This window comes from Cupressus sempervirens, chromosome 5, assembly GCF_028749045.1.
Source record: "Cupressus sempervirens isolate cs-2001-9-10 chromosome 5, ASM2874904v1, whole genome shotgun sequence".
Taxonomy (NCBI): Eukaryota; Viridiplantae; Streptophyta; class Pinopsida; order Cupressales; family Cupressaceae; genus Cupressus; species Cupressus sempervirens.
In genome coordinates this window covers 10,582,929-10,602,041 of record NC_143122.1, presented here as the reverse complement: position 1 = coordinate 10,602,041, position 19,113 = coordinate 10,582,929, and the positions used below count along the sequence as shown (strand labels likewise).

Here is a 19,113-nt window from a genome sequence, read left to right as displayed (position 1 = left end):
AGACAAAATGATGTGGTCAGATCAGGTAAAGAGTGCCACAGTTATGTTATCTGTTATTGCAGAGGACCCCCCTTTGCAACACCATAGGAATTTGAGATCATCAAGAATAGAGAATAGAACAAATGATGAGGGGGGAATTGATGATGACACTGATGCTCCTCTTAGAGCTTACATAGAAAAAAGAAATAGAAAGAAAAAAAAGAAATGATTGTCATCTACATACCTTAATTGATAATGACTGAATTTTATGTCTCAATGAATTTAATTATGTGCTAATGAATGTTCATGAAAAATGTGTTAATGCAGAATATTGATAAATGTTGCATGTTAATGAATCTAATGTGTTAATGAATGTTATCATGTGATATTGATTGAATGTTACATTTTATTAATGGTTGAAAGAATGAATGAATGTTAGATGTTAATGGGGAATGTAGAGTGATGTTAGGGGGAGGGGGGTGGGGCCAAATGAGCTTCCACCTTCACTTGGTTGGCCCTATTTAGTAGAGAATATTAAACTATTCTTGAAACAAAGTGAAGCTCAATAAGATACTAAATATTTCTCTATTTTGTCCTATGTTTAGATTGTTGTCGTATGCATCTAAGGCTTCATGCTTTGACAACTTAGAAAAAGCTTATAGATAATTGAGTATAAAGATACCTTGAACAAATAATATACCAATTTTCAATGGAACCAAAGAAATATCAACCAGGCCGTGGGTTCATAAATAAGAATCTTTCTTGGCACTCAAGCCTATAGAAGAGAAGGCAATACAATTTTCTACCATGCTCTTGATGTTGAAGTCACACCTCCTTCTGAGCAATATAAGAAGAACTTCATGAATCAAAAATTAGATGATGAATCAGATGTGAAGGCTCCTAATCAGCCTAAAGTCACATCTCCTAAGTTAGGAAAAGAATCAACTAATGAGTTAAGAAGAACGAATCTTTGTTTTCATTGCAAAGAAAATTGGAAACCAGACATAGGTCTCTTGGTATGGGTAAGGCATACCTTATTGAGGTGAATTCTGATGCAGGCAGTGATGAGGATAAATGAACTCTTGCGTCCCTATCTGGGTATTCCAAAAATCATCTTTGACAAAGGACGGGAAGTTATGCATATGGCGGAGAGTAGTGCTACACATAATTTTTTTGATGAGAACTTTGTAGTAAATGAAGGACTACAAGTAGAGAACTTTGCTCGATTCAACATTATGTTGATGGATGAATCCAAAATTAGTTGCACAAGGAAAATACCAAGGGTGGGCACAAAATTAGATAAACATATATTTACATTTCTAATCATTTGCAGATTGCCTGGTATTTACAACATTAGTTCTGAGCTCAAATTTGGTTGTAACAAGGCAAATCCTAGGTTAGCCATTGTGTCACGTCTAAGAATGCATTGATGATTACAACATTGCTTGGAATCTAGATATTAAAACTTTTCATTGACCTGTATGTTAATTAAGTCAATTTGACCTAAACATTATTTTGTGTTGTAGTTTCATTTCCAAATTGCAACAAGAATCTAACTGCTGTTTCAATACGTCCACAATTTTGTTCAATTTACTGTTGCCCTAAGAAAGGGGGTACTAAGATCAGAAAAGCTCTTTACAAATCTAGTTTGGCATCCTACAAGATCCATCAAATTTCCTTCCAAGTCATTTCAAATGACTTCGATAGCAAAAATGTGAGATGCAGTCCATTTGATGATCAAAGACGAATTGCAAAGGCCCTTTGACAATGAACATTTATGTTCAAGTTTTTTGTTGAAGTCTTTGAATGGGTGGTTTTATTGGCTTCATTGTCATGGATAACCTTTGGTCATTGAGTTTCTCCTAGATTCCAAGTGAATTTAGATATTCCTATTATTTGATGGTAAATATATGTAGACATAGCAGATAATAAGTCAAGTTACTTCAATTCATATGTATCTGCAAATGACCTTTTTGATGAAATGATTGCTCCTCTAAATGTCTCTTCACTTGTTGAGAAGTGGTGGTGAGCCCATGATTTGTGAGAGGACTAGACAAAAGGAAATTCTGTGCCAATTTGGAGAACTTCTTGGAAGCTGTCAAGGATGAATGATATCTTAAAGATGTCTATGATGATTGCTACATTCAATAGTGCAACTGCAATAAGAACATTACTAGCTGACCTATGTGTGAAGTTGGGCATATTTGAGTTAGAGTAGTTGGTAGTTCTCAAATGTTCCAGCTGCTTGTTCCCATATGCCAACCTCAGTCACGTGCATAGTATTGTACAACCTTATGTGTAACTACTTCCTTCATTTCCCACTTGTTAAATTTGAAGAACCATAGGCATCCCCACATTTAACTTCTTTCTTAATGTACTACTCACTCAATATTTGGAATCATGCTGTGCAACTCCAAAAACACTTCCCAACTCTAGTGCAACAATTTGCATCACGTGCAACTTGCATAGTGCTAAGTATAACGCCATAGTGATTTATGGGAAACTTTGATTTTTGTGCGATGTTTACATCCATGCACATTAGCACACAGTTTGAAACTTAGTAGAATGTTCTTTTTGCTTGATAGTTAGAGCAGAATGCTGCATAACATGTCAAAACTCCGTGCTACAATCTTGTGCATCCTTTGGAGTAGTTTTAAGACACACTACTTGTTAGCACAGTGTGCAACCAAAAGTCTAATCGTTAGGAGATGAAGTGTTATGTATGCAAGCCCAACTAGTTTAGCTTCCATAATGGCCTTTATCTTCATAATTGTGTAATCTATATGTACAAATTTATCACAGATCCATAGACAAACTTTAAATAATGACATAGCCAATTAACACACATCCGTAGGAGAAAATACACATCCATACATCTCATTTGAGAGCATTCCATGTAGAGAAGCTTAGATTAATAAAATATTTAGTTTTAGGTCTCATATCTTAAAAGTTACTCTAATGATATTATCATTTTTTAGGAACAAGACCTTAAAAGTGACTTTTCAATGATAAATAGCAAGTTTGATGCTTAAGGGTTTACGAAAATTTGTGGAGGGGTTTGATGAAGTTTGATAAAAGTACATCTCAATATCCTATAAAATCTGTGTTATTGGGTTCTTCACTTTTGCCCCTTGTATTGATGTGTGTCTTGTATAAATCCTAGTTTTTTGCTAATTCATCTCCGAGTACAAGATAGCTGTGGGGGAAATCCACAAGGGAGATTAGAGACTGAACCAGCTATGGAGCTCGCACATGGCTTGGTACATTTACCAACATAGAGGCCATTGCTGGCATATTTCACCATGCCACTTCCTTAATTTATTATTTTTAGTGCTCCCTTATTTATTTATTATTTATTTTGATGCCACCTTGTTGACTAGCAAAAGAGAATTTGGTTAACAAAATATTGATATTTTTAGTGCTCCCTTCAACTTATATTGATCTGAGTATGTTGGAAATCCTCTATTTCACATCAATCAGAATTACTCTTCTCTATTTTTTTTTGGATAGATCTATGTAAATTGAAGAAAATATATTAAGTTCAATCCAAGAAATATGATTGTAAGGTGGTAATTTCACAGTTAGAAATGAAAAGGATGATAAATGTGTCATGGGTTCATGTTACCTGTGAAACCAATGCTCCCCACTCACCATATTTTGTGACTCTACTGTTGATTTTGAAGTCATGGCATGCTCTTTCGATTAAATAAATCCTATTTTAGGGAATGAAATGTCTATTTGAATTTTTTACATGTAATTCAGCCATTAGAACAGTTGCCAGGTAGCATCTGATATCATTTTTGTGGTAATTTTGGTTAAACTATCATGAGTCCTACTTTAAAACAATTGTAAGGGTAACCAAATCAAAATGAGTGAAGATACCAAGAAAAAGTTGGTGAAGGCCCAATTAGCCAGATGGAGGTTTTTTTGGCAAGGGGAGTTCACTCGAATATTTTTATTGAACCCAGTTTGTTGGAAAACTTCTAATCCATATCAATCAACATTACCTACCCCTCTATTTTTTTCTGGGAAGTTCTATGTAAATTGAAGAATACATTAAGTGCAATACATTGAATATGAATCTAATGCAGTAAATGTGTCCTGGGTTCATATGTTGCAAACCAGTTTTTCTTCATTATCTTTTGTAAATCTAATGTTGATTTTGATGTCATAGAAAGAAAGTACACCTTTTATTTGAATCAATTCTATGGGGGAATGAAATGCCTATTTGTAACTTTTGCATGGAATTCAACCATCAAAGCAGTCTCCTGGTAGTGTTTGATATCATTTTTGTGGTGATTCAGGCTAAACTTTCATATATATAGAGTCTTGTTTTGAAAACATTGTAATAACAACCAAATAAAAAATCAATGAAGATGGTGAGAAAAAGTTATTAAAGGCCCAAATTAGCTAGATGGAGGATATTTTTAGGAGGAGGTTACCCAAGATCAAGATCGAGAGGACCTTTTAGTATTAGAATTGTTAATTGTCAAATAATATCTTGTGAATGCTGAGAAGAGACAAAAGAAGGAAGTTGATCTTCTTCATTGACACGTCAAGGCTACAGATAATTTGCTGTCATATTTGAAGTCAAAAGCAAGGATTATGTCTATGCCACATTTTGGGTACATATCTTGTGGGATTAAATGTCAAGAAGGTGTGGGATTTGTTGAAAAAAAAGGTGTTCCCATGTCTGAGTGGTGCAAAGATGTTAATCTATCTCTATTTGAAAGCTCCAAGGCCAAGGAAACTAAGGAAAACTCTATTTCAAAAAGTAAAGACGACATGGTAGGACCTAAAGAAAAAAGTGATGAAGAGTACACAGAGCGAATAGCAACAACTGTGATGCTAGTGACTGATGTGATGGAGGTGCTTCTTAAAAGAACTATTATAGCTGAGATAGAAATTTGTTGTGGAGAAGCAAAAAGCTTCTGCTAGTCAGGATCAAGTGAAGAAAAAAGCACTGCAGATTGAGAGCATGTGGGCACGAGTAGAAGAAATGCAGAAGGTTGCCAGGGGTACCAGTGGTTTCCTCAAGGAAATGTAGCAGAAGCTTGAAGATATGGAACAGGAAACATCAAGACAAAGACAACGTGCAACAGAAAATGAGCAGGAGCTCTGCAAAGTTAGGCATGATTTTGAGGTTCTAAGGTCTAGTATTGATAATTTAGTTGGTGCACGAGAGTCTCTCTTGTCCTCTGAGAAGTGAATCCAAGAAATGGAGAAAATTTTGGAAGGGTAAGCTTGCTCATCATCTGTTATATATGTTTTATTTGGGCCAACTATCATGCTTTTTGAAGCTGACTTTTGACTAATCTAAATTTACTAGGTATAGGTTTTCATTGAATGTTCTCATTTTTAAAGAAATCTTAATGTTTTCTTATTGTATTCATTCACCATCATCATTTTATCAAATGTCAAATAAGCTATATCTTCGTAGGGTAGACATCATGCAATACAGATGAGAATGTGTAGTAGGAATTTAGAATTTAATGATATGTACAGGCCATCAACCAATTCTAAATACCATGTTATTGCTTTCTATTTTAATATAAAATGGTATGTTCAAAAGAAATAGAATTATAGTGAGGAGCACTACTCTTGATTGATTTAAAGCAATGTTTACAATGAATATGGTCCATATAGTTTTTTAGTCACGAAAGTTAGCCACATTTTTAAGATATCAAAATATGTAAATATAGGTCATGGAAGATATTAATTTATTAAAAGAAAACTAAGCATTCATTTTTACATGTGAAACAACATTTATTTTCTCTAGATTTTCATTACCCGAATATATCAAAAGTTCTAGGACAAAAAAATTCATGGAGGGGAAATAGACTTTGCTAATTATTTATTTATGAAATTTAGGCATGATTGAGTGAATGTTGTAAGTCTATCCATCAACACTAGAATATGAGATATTGATCTTCTATAGAATGAGATGCATGATGTAGAATTACATTTTTATACATTTGCTAAAAAATTATTTACTCAGACACCAGGTTAATTTCATTTCTCAGGTTGAACTAACATATTTTTGTTTTTATAATTTCAGTTTTATGCATGTACTTATTAAAATTAGTAAAAGGCTATTGAAATATCCCAGAAATTGCACTTTTTTTTGGGAATTACAGGCTTATATTATTTTCCCATTCTTTTTTCATTATGCCAGGCCGGCTCAATTCTGTATTACAACATTACATTTGTTATATGCCCAGCTAAATTTTTGAAGCAGTTGAATTTCATCTCTTTAGCCATTTTGTTTCTTAAATGATTAATCTGGATTTCTCTGTATCCTAACATATTACATATGATAAGAGGAAGCTTTTTGAAAGATTTATATACTAATAGAAGTTGAGTCACAGAGTTTGCTGTATATTCTAGTTCAACACTGGAAACAATTTTTGTGACTAGTAACAATATTCACTTTGTTTTCACCAATCAGAATCATCCACAAATAGAATGACACACTACATGATAAAAAAAATAAAAAGATGTTAGAAAATGATTGATTATATTTACTAATGCATGTTTTTTTCTATCTCGATAATCTTTCACCTAATTTTGTCCTCAATCTTGATTTATTAGCTACAACTCATTGGATGATTTTGCATGGTTGATTGAAAGATTTATAGATAGAACCATTCTCATTATGTTGTACCCATGAATATCATATTATGATGTATACAAGGTGATAGAGTAGATGATATGTAGTGTTTAATCCCCCATGTTAGTTGTATTTGTTCAAATGGGTAACTTGTAGGATTATTTTTTTGGGCAACTAGACCTGAGTGGTGATAACAGGTTTACCCACCAATTATCATTAGAAGAAAGCATATATAGCATATGAATATCATTGCCAAGGATGCCAAGATGTTACTTGGAACTCGTTATTATGTGCAATGAGTCACTCCAAGTGGTGATTATAAAGTACATACACTATATGAATATCATTGTAATGAATGCTAGAAGGGAATTTCTAAAATTAGTTATATTGTGCAATGAGTTGTCCTATGTGGTGATCATGTGTATTACTACAAATTTACAATTATCTTTAGAGTAAATTATACATGGTACGTGCATATCACTGTGAGGGATATGAGGAGAGTATCCTATGTGGGTTGATTCTCAAGAGAGAAATATGCGACAAGTGATTGCTTCCTAAGCAGTAGTGTTTGGTGTGATCATACTTCAAAGGAAATTATTCTATTTCTATGTATTGGATGTGGTCAGCTTGGCCCATAAAAATCTCTTTTGTTGTGTAATCTCTTAACTAATGCTCTACATATTTTCATTAATATTTGGGATATTATTATTCATTGATGTTTCAACCTTATCAGCTGATATAAGAGCAACAATTTGGGTAAAGTGGAAAGATTGACTATACTATGATCATGCATATCTAGATTATGATGATTTTTTTCAGTGCAGAGATAGGACACAAGCTCTCAGATTCAGAATCTTTTTCTTCCTTGCCAAAATTTGTAATTTAGACAATTCTAACACTTTTAGAAAGAGTTTTTTGATGGTTTTTCAAAGAATTTGTCACTCTCAATTTTTGATTTTGGGCTAACATTTTTTCCTAGTGAAATTGGAGCCATGTTAGCTGTTGGTGAAATGCTGGTTATTGTCCATATACATATTTGAAGACATCTTTATATTTTGTTTTAATTCTTCTGAATAGATAATTTCTTTTGATTCATTAATTATGTTGTAACATGTCTTTCAGATTGGTTTTTTCTGTAGGCAACCAGTGTTTAGTATCCTTTTAATGGTATCATAAAGAAAATTCACTTTACATTTATTTTGTTGTGTATCGTGACTAAATTCCATCTTATCTGGAATGACTACAGATGGTTGTGAATTTGTTTGAATAGAATATTGTTGTGTAACTTTCTTTTTTCTTGTGTTAAATGGATCTGGAGGAAAAATTGACAAAAAAGTAGAATTTGGTTGTATGTTGGATCTCAAACCATTTGTTAGCAGTTCACATGTAAGTAGCCCTTACAATATTATTTGTCAGTGGATCACATTTTCAGTGAAATCTAATAATATAGTTTTTGTAATATCTACTAGTTTTATAATAAATTTTGCACATTTGAATGATATTCTAGTTTCTCTGTCTATTGATCAATCACAGGAGGGCAATTTTAAGTACACTCTTTATGGTTTTCTTGTTCATGATGGCTGTACTACACATTTTGGTCATTATTTCTGCTTTATTCATTCATCCACAGGCATTTGGCATGCTTTAGATGATAATCGGGTATACATTTGCTACAGTTGTGAAGACATGTTTAATTTTGTGGAGCAAGCTCATTATAATTTGTGTATAACAAAATACACAAAAGAACTACAATTTTATGTAGAACCTTTTCTTTATACAGTAACACTAATTATACTGAAGTTTCTTAGACCGATTGAAGTTATTCTTATGACGTTTTGTACTCTAGGTCTATTCAGTCAGTGAGAAAAGTGTGCTTTCCCAGAAAGCTTACATGCTATTCTATATACGAGATAAGAAAACTAGCATTCAAACATCAGGTGGGTTTGAATCTCAGTATAATGGCTCTAAACTAAAGAAGAGAGTGTCATTGAACATTGGACATCCAAAGGAAAACCACTTATAAGATTCATATGCCCCCTGGGTGATAGAAAACATGCATTCTTTCCAAACGACAACAATCTCTTTTAGTGTTGCAGGTGTAAACAAGATACCCCAACAGGTAAAAAATTTGTCAAATGTCAATTTCATTTCAGAAATTCTAGAAAAGAACACAAGTTCTAGCCAATCATGTAGTAAATCTAGATCATTAGTAGATCATAATGCTACATTACAGATGGTGCCTCCAAGAACCAATGGTATTCAAACAAATAATGTCTTCTCAAGTCATACCATAAGTAATGGATGCACATCAAATGGGTCTAGTAATAATGTTAAGAAGTAGGAATCTGAAATAAAGGGAACTGATTCTGTGGGTAATTTTAATGATATGGTTGTTAGACATTCTCAAAACTGTGATGTGAGCAATGATAATGAGAACTATATTGGTAGAAATTCTAAAGCTTATTCAAAAATTAATGATAACAGTCATGAGAATGTCAAACATTGTACAAATGGTTTGATAGGTATTCTTACTTGGCATCATGCTAATAAACTTACATAAGAAATTATAGCTGGTGTGGTTCAGAATGGGTGTAACATTGCTAATGTTTGTGGCTGAAGTAGCAGGCTAAATATGCTTGCAACGGGGTCACTGTGGTGGTGACGGCAATTGGCATCGCCACCACAACAGCCTCGTCGCAATGCTTGCCTTGGATGTCGCAATTGTGACACCAACCCAACCATTGGGATGGCCCTTGGCATCACTGCAATAGCGGCACTGTCGCACTGATTGTAGTGGACATTGCAATTGTGATGTTAACGACAAGCATTGCGATGGACATCAGGGTCGCTGATACAGAAACCTCGTCGCTAGATGCCATTGTGACCCTAGTCATAATTTTCCCTAGACATCATAATTGCGACATCCAAGGCAAGCAATTATGACAGATGTCAACGTCATTGCCATAGTGACCCCGTCGCAAGCCTGTCCCAATGTTTGGGGAGAATGTCGCAATTGTGACATACGCTACAAGCATTGCGACGGGGTTCATGCCATCATAAAGTGGTTTCATTGCAATGGATAGGCATTGTAATTGCGATGGTAGAGGGTAGACATCATAATTTGTGACTAAAAAATAATGACGTCTATTACTGTCACAGTGGTGACACATTGTGGTTGTAATTGCGACACTTAGCCATCGCAAATCAATGCCAAATGTATTAGTGTCAATTGTCTATCAATCTGGATGGATAAGCTTATAATGGACCTATAAATCATCCCATGAGTGAAGGATCATAGTAACCCTAGAGAATAAATCTTTGGGTGTTTTAATACCCTTGCAAAATAATTGTAAGGAACTGGGTCCTTGAATTTTGGCTAAAGGCACACCTTGTGTGGAAAACAAGGGTGACCACCAAAGGTTTGAGGGCTTCCCAAGATTTTCAAATGCACTTAGCAACAAAAGTGCCCTGAATCTGAACAGGTTCAGAAGTCACAAGAAGGGTTTGAAGACCAATCCCCTTCTAGGCCAAACAGTTAATAGAAAAACCTGCTGAAATGCAACATTGTAGCAAAATTTTCCAGGCTTCATCTCCAGAGAGAGCCTGTATGACCCACTTGGCACAGAGGGCTATCTCCTACTTGCAAGTGGAAAGAAAACCAAGGCCACTAGAATCTTTGGGAAAACAAAAAAAGTCCTAGGCAACTTTGTGAAAGCCATGATGCACAACATCAGAGGCCTAGAGAAAGTCCCTGAGAAGACGTTCAAACTTGAGGTATGAGGCTTTAGAGGGAGCCCAACAAGAAGAATAGTACACATGAGTAGCAATAAGAACTTTGGAGCATATTTGAAACTTTCCCACAAGTGAGAGGGGCTTAGTGATCCAATATTCTAGCTTCTTCTCAATTCGAGCAAGCACAACATTCCACAACTCCATAGGAGATGCTTGAAAAGAAAATGAAATGCCTAGAAATTTAAAAATTTCACCATGTTGGACCCATTTCTATCCATACTATTGCAACCAGTAAGGGTTGGAAAAAAAAATACTGATGGTAGTAGATGGGTTTTGTGCCATTGGATATCAGATCTTGAAGCAAGGTAAAAAGTATCCAAACATTGCAAAGCATTGGCAATATTCTCCTCATCCTCAATCAAAGTGAAGAAAGAATCATTTGCAAAATGGCCATTAACTAGCTAAGTGGTCAACTCCGATAAAGAAATACCATGCACTAGACCTTGAAAAATGGCATTGGCTAGTAGATAGCCAAAGCCTTTGACTACCAAAATATAGAGAGAAGGTGCAAGAGGACAACCTTGATGGATAGATTTGAAGAGCCCAAAAGCTTCAAATTGACAATCATTAATGGTGATGCAAGTAGAGACATCCCCAAAAAGCATCTACATTGATTGATAAAATATTGGGCCAAAGCCTAGAGCTTGAAGCATAGCTAAAATAAAGGGCCATTCAATTTGGTCATATGCTTTGGCAAAATCAATCTTCAAGTATAGGGCCTATTGTTTGGAATACCTAGCCCATTCCATACCTTCCTAGACAGTAATAATGTTGTCCAAAATATACCGGGACTTAATAAAACTAGTTTGTTTAGGTCGAACAATCTGAGGGAGCAAATGCCAAATTTTAAAAGAGAGAGCTTTGACAATGATCTTGTAGGAGACATGCAACAAAGTGATGGGCCGCCAATTGTAAATTTCTTTAGGATCATTAGCTTTAGGTATGAATTTAATATTCTCTTGGTTAATGATGTTACCCAATGAATTAGAGTTGCATGCTTCATGATAAACATGGAGCAAATCGGGGCCAATGTCATACCAAAGCACCTTGTAGAACTCACAAGGGAAGCCATCACATCTAGGGGCTTTGTCATCAGCCATGGAAATGATAACTTCCTTTAAATCTGCAAGCATTAGCTTTTGCTCACAAAAGGCATATTGTTAAGGAGCAAGCCTATTAGGAGTAACATCAAGGCAGGCTCACAACACTTGATCACTTGCAATAGACGACCCTTGAGTTGTAAAAACCTCCTCATAATGACACACAAAATCTTGGAGAATATTTACAGGTCAGTGAAAACCTACTAATATTCTTAGATGCATTTAATACCCATTGCATAATGTCAAGCCCTCAAAGCACTAAAAAATTCCTTGGAAGCCTAATCGCCGACCTCTAACTAGTGAAGATAGGCCTTGATCTGAGCTCCCTGAGTAGTATAATTATCTGCAACCTATTTCTAGTGCCTAAGGTTGGCAAGTTGAACCTGGAGATCTGTATCAAACAAACTCATAGCAAGAGCCTCATAGGCCATACGTAGATTGAGAGTAGTGGCTTCATAAGATCTTTTGTGGTACATAGCTTAGCTGTCTATCATAAATGTGAAGAAACCTCATAGTACGTAGGATAGCACCATTCCACTATTGAATCCATCCAACGTGAGTGTGGGGTTGAGGCTCAAGATTCTAGACATGTAGAATGTGAGAAATAGTTGGCAAAAGAGCTAACAAAGAGTTGTTCAGGTAAAATTGGGTTATACTCAGGCAAGGCTGAGCTATCTACCAAGTGATAGCAAAGAGAATGGAGGAGTGGTTTGACAATGTCACATTAGGTAAGGGAGTGACAGGCAAGGCATGCTTTTGAGAAAAGGAAAAAAAAGATTGCGCATAAATCATAGCCCTATCAAGTCTCTTTAAAACTTTGTTTGACCCAACTCAAAAATTTGACCAAGTGTGCCAAATCCCATCTGGGCGGCGATGAGTAACATTAGGATCATAAAGGCCTAAATTGTTTAGCATGTAAAACCAGGCCTCCTATTCGCTAGTTGCCCACCTAAAGGGCAGAAGGCCTTCTTTGTTAAAGGCCAACTCAACCACGTTGAAGTCCCTACAAAAAACCCATTTCGTAGGTGGAAAATGATCTACCAACCAGTGCCACAGATGTGAATGCTCAACAACATCATTGGGAGCATAAATGTTAACAATACCAAAAGAATGATTCTAAAAATATAGCAAGATCCAAATCAACTTGTGAAAAGGGTTAGAAATGTGAAACAACAGAGGAAATTAAATGAGGGGAAAGAAGAGTAACAACACCACCTCGGCCAGCTTCATGCTGAGAAGCAAAAATGACACTATCCAGCCAAATAACATGACAAGCTGAGGAGAGAAGAAATCCAACAACTTTAACTTCTTGGAGACAAAGAACATCAAGATCAAACCGATGCTTGGTATCACGAATATAATATTTTTTAGGGAGGTTTGTCAGCCCCCATACATTCCATGAAAGGCAATTCATGGTAAACCAACTTGCATGTCATCCTTGTCCCCTAGAGAGGAAAAAATGTTATGCAAAAAAGAGGAAGACTCAAAAGAGGGGTCATGAATAGCTATGACCAACATCAACTGCTGGGCTGGAGAAGGCCGAACTCATTATAAATGAAATCTTATTCCCTAGTAAATGTGGTGTGACAAACAATGGAGCAAATTTAGAATTGGACCATTGAAGTAGGGTTTGAAAAACCATTGTAAAATTTTATTGAAAGATCTGTCTACTTTGTGTCTTCTTGAGTGTTTGCATAATGATTATTTCTTTATTGTATTGATTTTTAATTAAAGAATTATGTTGTATATTTTGGAAAGGAAAACTTATTGATCAAGAAAACTTGTTTGAAGAAAACTTGTAGAAGAATATAGAAAATTATTAGGAGTTTATTCTTTTAAAACTCTTTTCTAATATAGGAAAAAATTAATTATAGAAAATTGGAAGAAAACAACAAATTGAACAACTAGGGTTTCAACTTTAAATTTGTCATTAGGACTATGTGATTTTCATGAATTTTCTAAATAAAGATAAATATTCTTCTTATATCTAAAATAATTTGATTGCAAAATTTATTAGCCAAACAAAAGATTAATTAAGAAGAAAATATGTAACTAAACTTATACATACATGTGAAAATAAATATACTAAAGATAGAAAACTAAGTATAGTATGGTTGCATGATTTGAGAGATCAAATATATGCAAAATACTAATTGTATTTTTATTTTTATTTTATATAAATATAACTTTACACACACACACAAACACACACACACACACACACACACACACATAAAGTTTTTTGATTAATTATTAATTATTAATTATTTTAAAAATTGAAAAAAATATATTTTTTTTAAAATTTTAAAAATTTAATAACTAAATACTATTTATTTCCTTATAAATGGGGTTTTTCTATATCAATTACTTTTAAAACTAGTAGTGGGATATAACTTATTACATATTTATTACTGTAAGTGGTGTTACAAATTAATAAATATACAATTGTAATTTAGTTATATTGTAAAAGAAGTTATAGTGGAGTTCACTATATAATCATCTAGTTATGACTATTTAATATTATGAAAGAAATTGTAGATAACTTAATTAAAATTATAATTTCAAGTTTGAATTATCTCTAGTTGCATTAAGAATTAAGAGGAGAGTAAATATAAATATTTGACTTAAATAGAAGTCAAATTAAAATTTTTGGAATGAAATTGATATTAATATTTAATTTAATAATATACATTTATGTTCTTAATTAAATCATTTATGATTTAAGATTATTTAAATTAATAACATTACAATGTTGCATAATATTTTATATGCACAATGAGATTTGACATTTAGTTACTTGTTTATTTAAAAAAATATACTAGCCAAACTATCTTTGTAAACATGCGTATTGTTACTTTAATACTAAACACATCCATATGACCCAAACTAAACAAGAGAAATTGATGAGATTAAATCATATGGCTGAAAATTATTTGTTTTCTCATATTCTATTTATAGTCTTCTGATGTTTATTTTCATGATGGTTTTCTTTGCGGGTTGTTTAGTTGACCAAGTTAGGATGTGCACCAGAGACATTTTTAAGATTTCTTTTATGATTATTTGACTTGATGTCATGATGTACTTTATGATTTGAATTGAGATTTATGTTTTATGAGCTTTATGCTATTGAGCATTTATGAGAACTCAAGTTTTGAGAACCAATGTTATTTTTGGGTTGCCTGTTAAGGAACTTAATTCGATCAATATTACTTTTGTGGTTTGGGACACAATTGTGGTTTGTGAGTTTTGAGAAATTAGTCTAGATGCATGTCTATGAGAGTGACTTGCAACGGGGGTTGGGGCCCAAAGTGGTTGCTAGGGTAACTTACTGTAAGTTGTGTAATAAGTGATAACATAGTAATTAAAATATTTAAAAAATATTAAAAAGACAAGTTAGAGATTTTTGCTCGCCCATGCCTTGACCACTTGTATAGGCTAAGGATGAGAATGGGATGATACCTAGTGAATGGTATGACTAGTTTACCTCGTCTTCATGAGAGGGTATTTTGGTTATACATGTGTCATGTTGAGGGTCTAGGGTCCAGAGTGACCAATCTAGGGTAATTCAATGCTTGAGGGTTCGAGGTCTAATGAGAGACTAGTCCAAGGTAATTCAAGTAGTTTGACCATTTGACTATACTCCCTAATATGTCGCATGAGTTTCCTTCATGATTTTTTTGCCTCTAGTGGTGTACTTGTTGGATATTAATTTTGATGGTGTTTTTATTGTGGGTTGTTACTTATTGATTGGATGTCATTTGTTGTTGAAAATTGACTTTTACTGACAAGTGTTACCTATTTATTAGTGGTATACTTATTGTTGGTGATTTAGTTTTATTGAGACAATTGATGATCTGTTGGTTATTGTTGTTGGACACGTGGGTTTTGACTTAAGGTGGACATATTTCATGACTTTATCTTGATTTGATGTGGTATTGCACTTGGTGTTTGATGTTGACCTTGGTATGTGGTGTATGATTGGTTGAGTGTCTTGTTTGACTTTGGTTATTTTTCTTTATCAGTAGTTTGTGTACCCTTGAGGTAGACTTGGCTATTAGAATTCCTTTCTTAGGATTATTTTATGATTTGATTATCTATGTGTGGATCTTACATTATCTTCCCTGTATGATGGAAGTGGAGGCCTGACTAGGTGACCACATGGTCGGGAGGTAGTGTCTTCTTACAATTTGGGTCCCCCTCAGTTTGACAAATGTTGGATGTTCATGGATGTAGTTGTACCATTAACATTCTTATTCTTATCTCAAAGACTTATATTTAGTTGATTTATGTACATTATCGTGTACCTATGTATCATGTATTTTGAGATCCTATAAGATATTGTATTGTATATTAATGTACTTGTATCTATTCTCGCAATACCTACGACATGTGTAGTGGATGTTATTCATTTGATGTATTCTTATTGTATTAGTTGTATTCATGCATTTGCTTATGAGATGATGTTTCTCTTATTTATTTATGACCATGAACATGTGCTTGAGACTTAAACTAATGAATATAAACTTCTTAAACATAACTCAACATGAAGGAACCCTTAAGGAATGAAAAAATGTATCTATAATTGCTTATCTGTACTTGATGTGTATGTGTATATTACTTTTGCATTGTTATCTTGTGTTTTTTAAACTTAAAAAAAATAGTTCATTAAAAATTGAATCATGATTGGTTATTTCTTTTGGGTTCTTAAGCGAGGCATTACAATGGTGTAGAACCTCATCCCATTTGAACTTTATATTTGGTCCTTTGAAAGCTAGTTGCCCATTATTTATTTTAAATACATATTTTGGCATTTGTATAAATATTTTCCAAATTAGATTATGGTTTTTTTATAGAAAGTTCTTAAGGTTTGGTCATGATGGTTGAACACAAAAATGGTTGGGATTTGTTAGGATGAACTCATAATATTCTGGTAGTCATTCCTACTATCTCTTTATATTCTTTCCTTCATGGGTAGATGTTTAAGAAAAGGCATTCCGTTGATTAAGATAAGACTTAACACTATTCTACTCATGGTCAAATAATTGAAACCTATATGTTCTCTTGAATGGAAAACTTATATTGAAGGTACTATTTAAAAAAATAAATTTCTTTTGTTGGCTTCTTTGACTAATCCCTCTTGCTAAAATGTATGATGCTAAAACAACACTCCTATTAGATATTTTATGCATCTTCAATGGTAGAGTTTTTTCATAAGTAGATAAAGAGAGGATTATTAAAAAAGTTAGGATAACTAGTGGTCAAACTCTAGAGTGGGTTTTCTCTCTTATGTATTGAGCTCTCTAAGTAAATATTGAAATCAAACAAAATGGATAAAAAAAAACTAGTAAATTTAAATCCAATTTTATGCTCAACCCCAAAATACGTCAATAAATTTTGAAATTAAACAAAATGAATAACAAAAACTAATAAAATTTAAACCTAATCGTATATTTGATGCCAAATTCTATAACTAGTTTAATTGAGACTCGTAGTGTTAGCCCCTATATAGAGGGTCACACACCTATACATATAATTTTAAATATAAATAATCAGGATCCTCTAAGGCTATTGTATTTGTCATCCAATGCCATTGTGTAGAAATGCATATTCAAGTTCAAGATGTTAAGATAAGGTGATATTAACCTTAAGTCATCTAGGTTTCCATAGTTCTAGTGAAGTGTTCCCTAGGACATGGGAGAAAAATGTTAAAGATTTGCACTTTATGGCTGTTTGTAATTTTATTTTTAAGAGGTGACCATGAAGGTGTGATAAATTAAAGAAGAAGAAGTTAATAACCAATTTTTTTCACATCCATATTGAGACATGAAGAATTATGCATAAGGAGATTAAGTTTGGGATGAGAAAAAGTGTCTGTTTGGAGACTTGAATAGTCAACAAAATTTACAGAGTAGTTAGAATGTCTAAAGAATAAGAAGATTTAGGTTTGGCACTCAAGAGGAGTCAATTGAAGAGTAGTTAATTAATTAATTATATTTATTGACTATATTTCATTCTCTAAGGCATGGATTTTGGCAAGTGGTTTCTGCCCTTTGCTTTGGGAAAACAACAATGTTTTTTCCCTTCCGTATAAACTAGAGTCAAGTATAGTTGTTTATTCATTAGTTGATTCAACAAGGTTTCAAAGTAGTTCTAGAATCACTTGGAAAAGTGAAGTATATTATTGGTTTAGTCTCTCTTTTGAAGGTTAATAATATAGTTGCCCTCATTCTTTGGAGTTGTTTTCTTGAAAAAGTTTCATGTCTCTTTTGGCATGAATGATTTTATATAATTTATGTCAAATAGTGAAATCACATGTTCATTTAGATTTAGATTCATATTTTGAAATCTTTTCAAGTGTGTAACTACATGAGAACGTTAATATTACAATCTGTCTTCACCTTATTTCTTAGTACACATTTTTACATATGTTATTAAATTTTAGCTTTCGCAGATCATTTTCTTGGATTATAATAATTAACATTCCACAACATTCTAATTGAAATTAAAATCTACAATTAACCAAAAAAATTAAATATATGATTTCAAACTAATAAAGGCAAGTGCTTGATTCGTTCAACATTAGAGTTGTTACAACAAAGGGGAAAATAAGAATATAAGATAGCATTAACAAAATTAGGTTTGCACATTGAAACCAAAGATTGTGTTTTAATAAAGAACATGTTTAATAATTAATTATTAAAACCAAAAATCCATATGTATTAAGATGATGATTATTACAAACATATAATTATATAAGGTGCAATCATATCAACACTTAACTCCAAATTTATTCATGTTAACAAATATGACATGGTAAAATATCTAGTTTCCTAGGATATTTAATTGGATCATTGATAAAAAGCCATTGAGACATTTGTCATAGAAAAAATGCACATAACATGACATCTCTAGTTATAGAGCTTAGATTATTTCTTACACTCAAAATAATTCAACATTCCAAACATTTGAGAGATACAAACAAATTTGGAGGCAAGACTAGTTCAATGTACATATATTTTCTCTTTTGGCCTCAAATTTGCACACGACTACCTTGAAATGATAAAAATGGTTAATGCACATGATAAAATTATAATCCTTGACATAGGCACCTAAGAATCATGTTTTTTGAATAGAGTCATGTGAAAATTGTTAGAAAATCTTTGAAAATAGTGTAGGAAATAAGGATGAACATATGATACAAATGAAAAATCACATTACATTAATGAAACCTCAAAATCTTGAGTGATCTTGTCTATCCAAGTACACAAAATCCACTAAGGATACTACCCACCAATGACTTGTAGATGTTAGGTAATGGCATCCCAGTCACAATAATATATTTAGGTGTGGATTGTCATTCTTGTTCTCATTATATTGTATCCTTACAAAAAAATGACTTTGAACATTTAATCACTTTTGTGATAGTTACAAAATATTATTGGTTGCATTAATAGCCTTTTGGATCATTTATGGGCCAAGTAGAAGTTGGCGTGAAGTAAATACTTCATAACATATGGGGGCGGAGAGGGGAAATTTGAAAAAGGGAGTTTGAAAAGGATGAAAAATGGAGAATGTTTTGGAAAGTATAAGAATTTTCTTCAAGCTTTGATATAGTGTAATAATTTTTTGAAG

General features: G+C 33.2%; 1 pseudogene; it reads left to right on the top strand.

Annotated features, from left to right (window-relative positions):
• The first annotated feature begins 5,041 nt into the window (after nt 1-5,041).
• LOC149554345 (E3 ubiquitin-protein ligase APD2-like) overlaps nt 5,042-19,113 on the top strand; it is a 57,222-nt pseudogene continuing 43,150 nt past the window's right edge.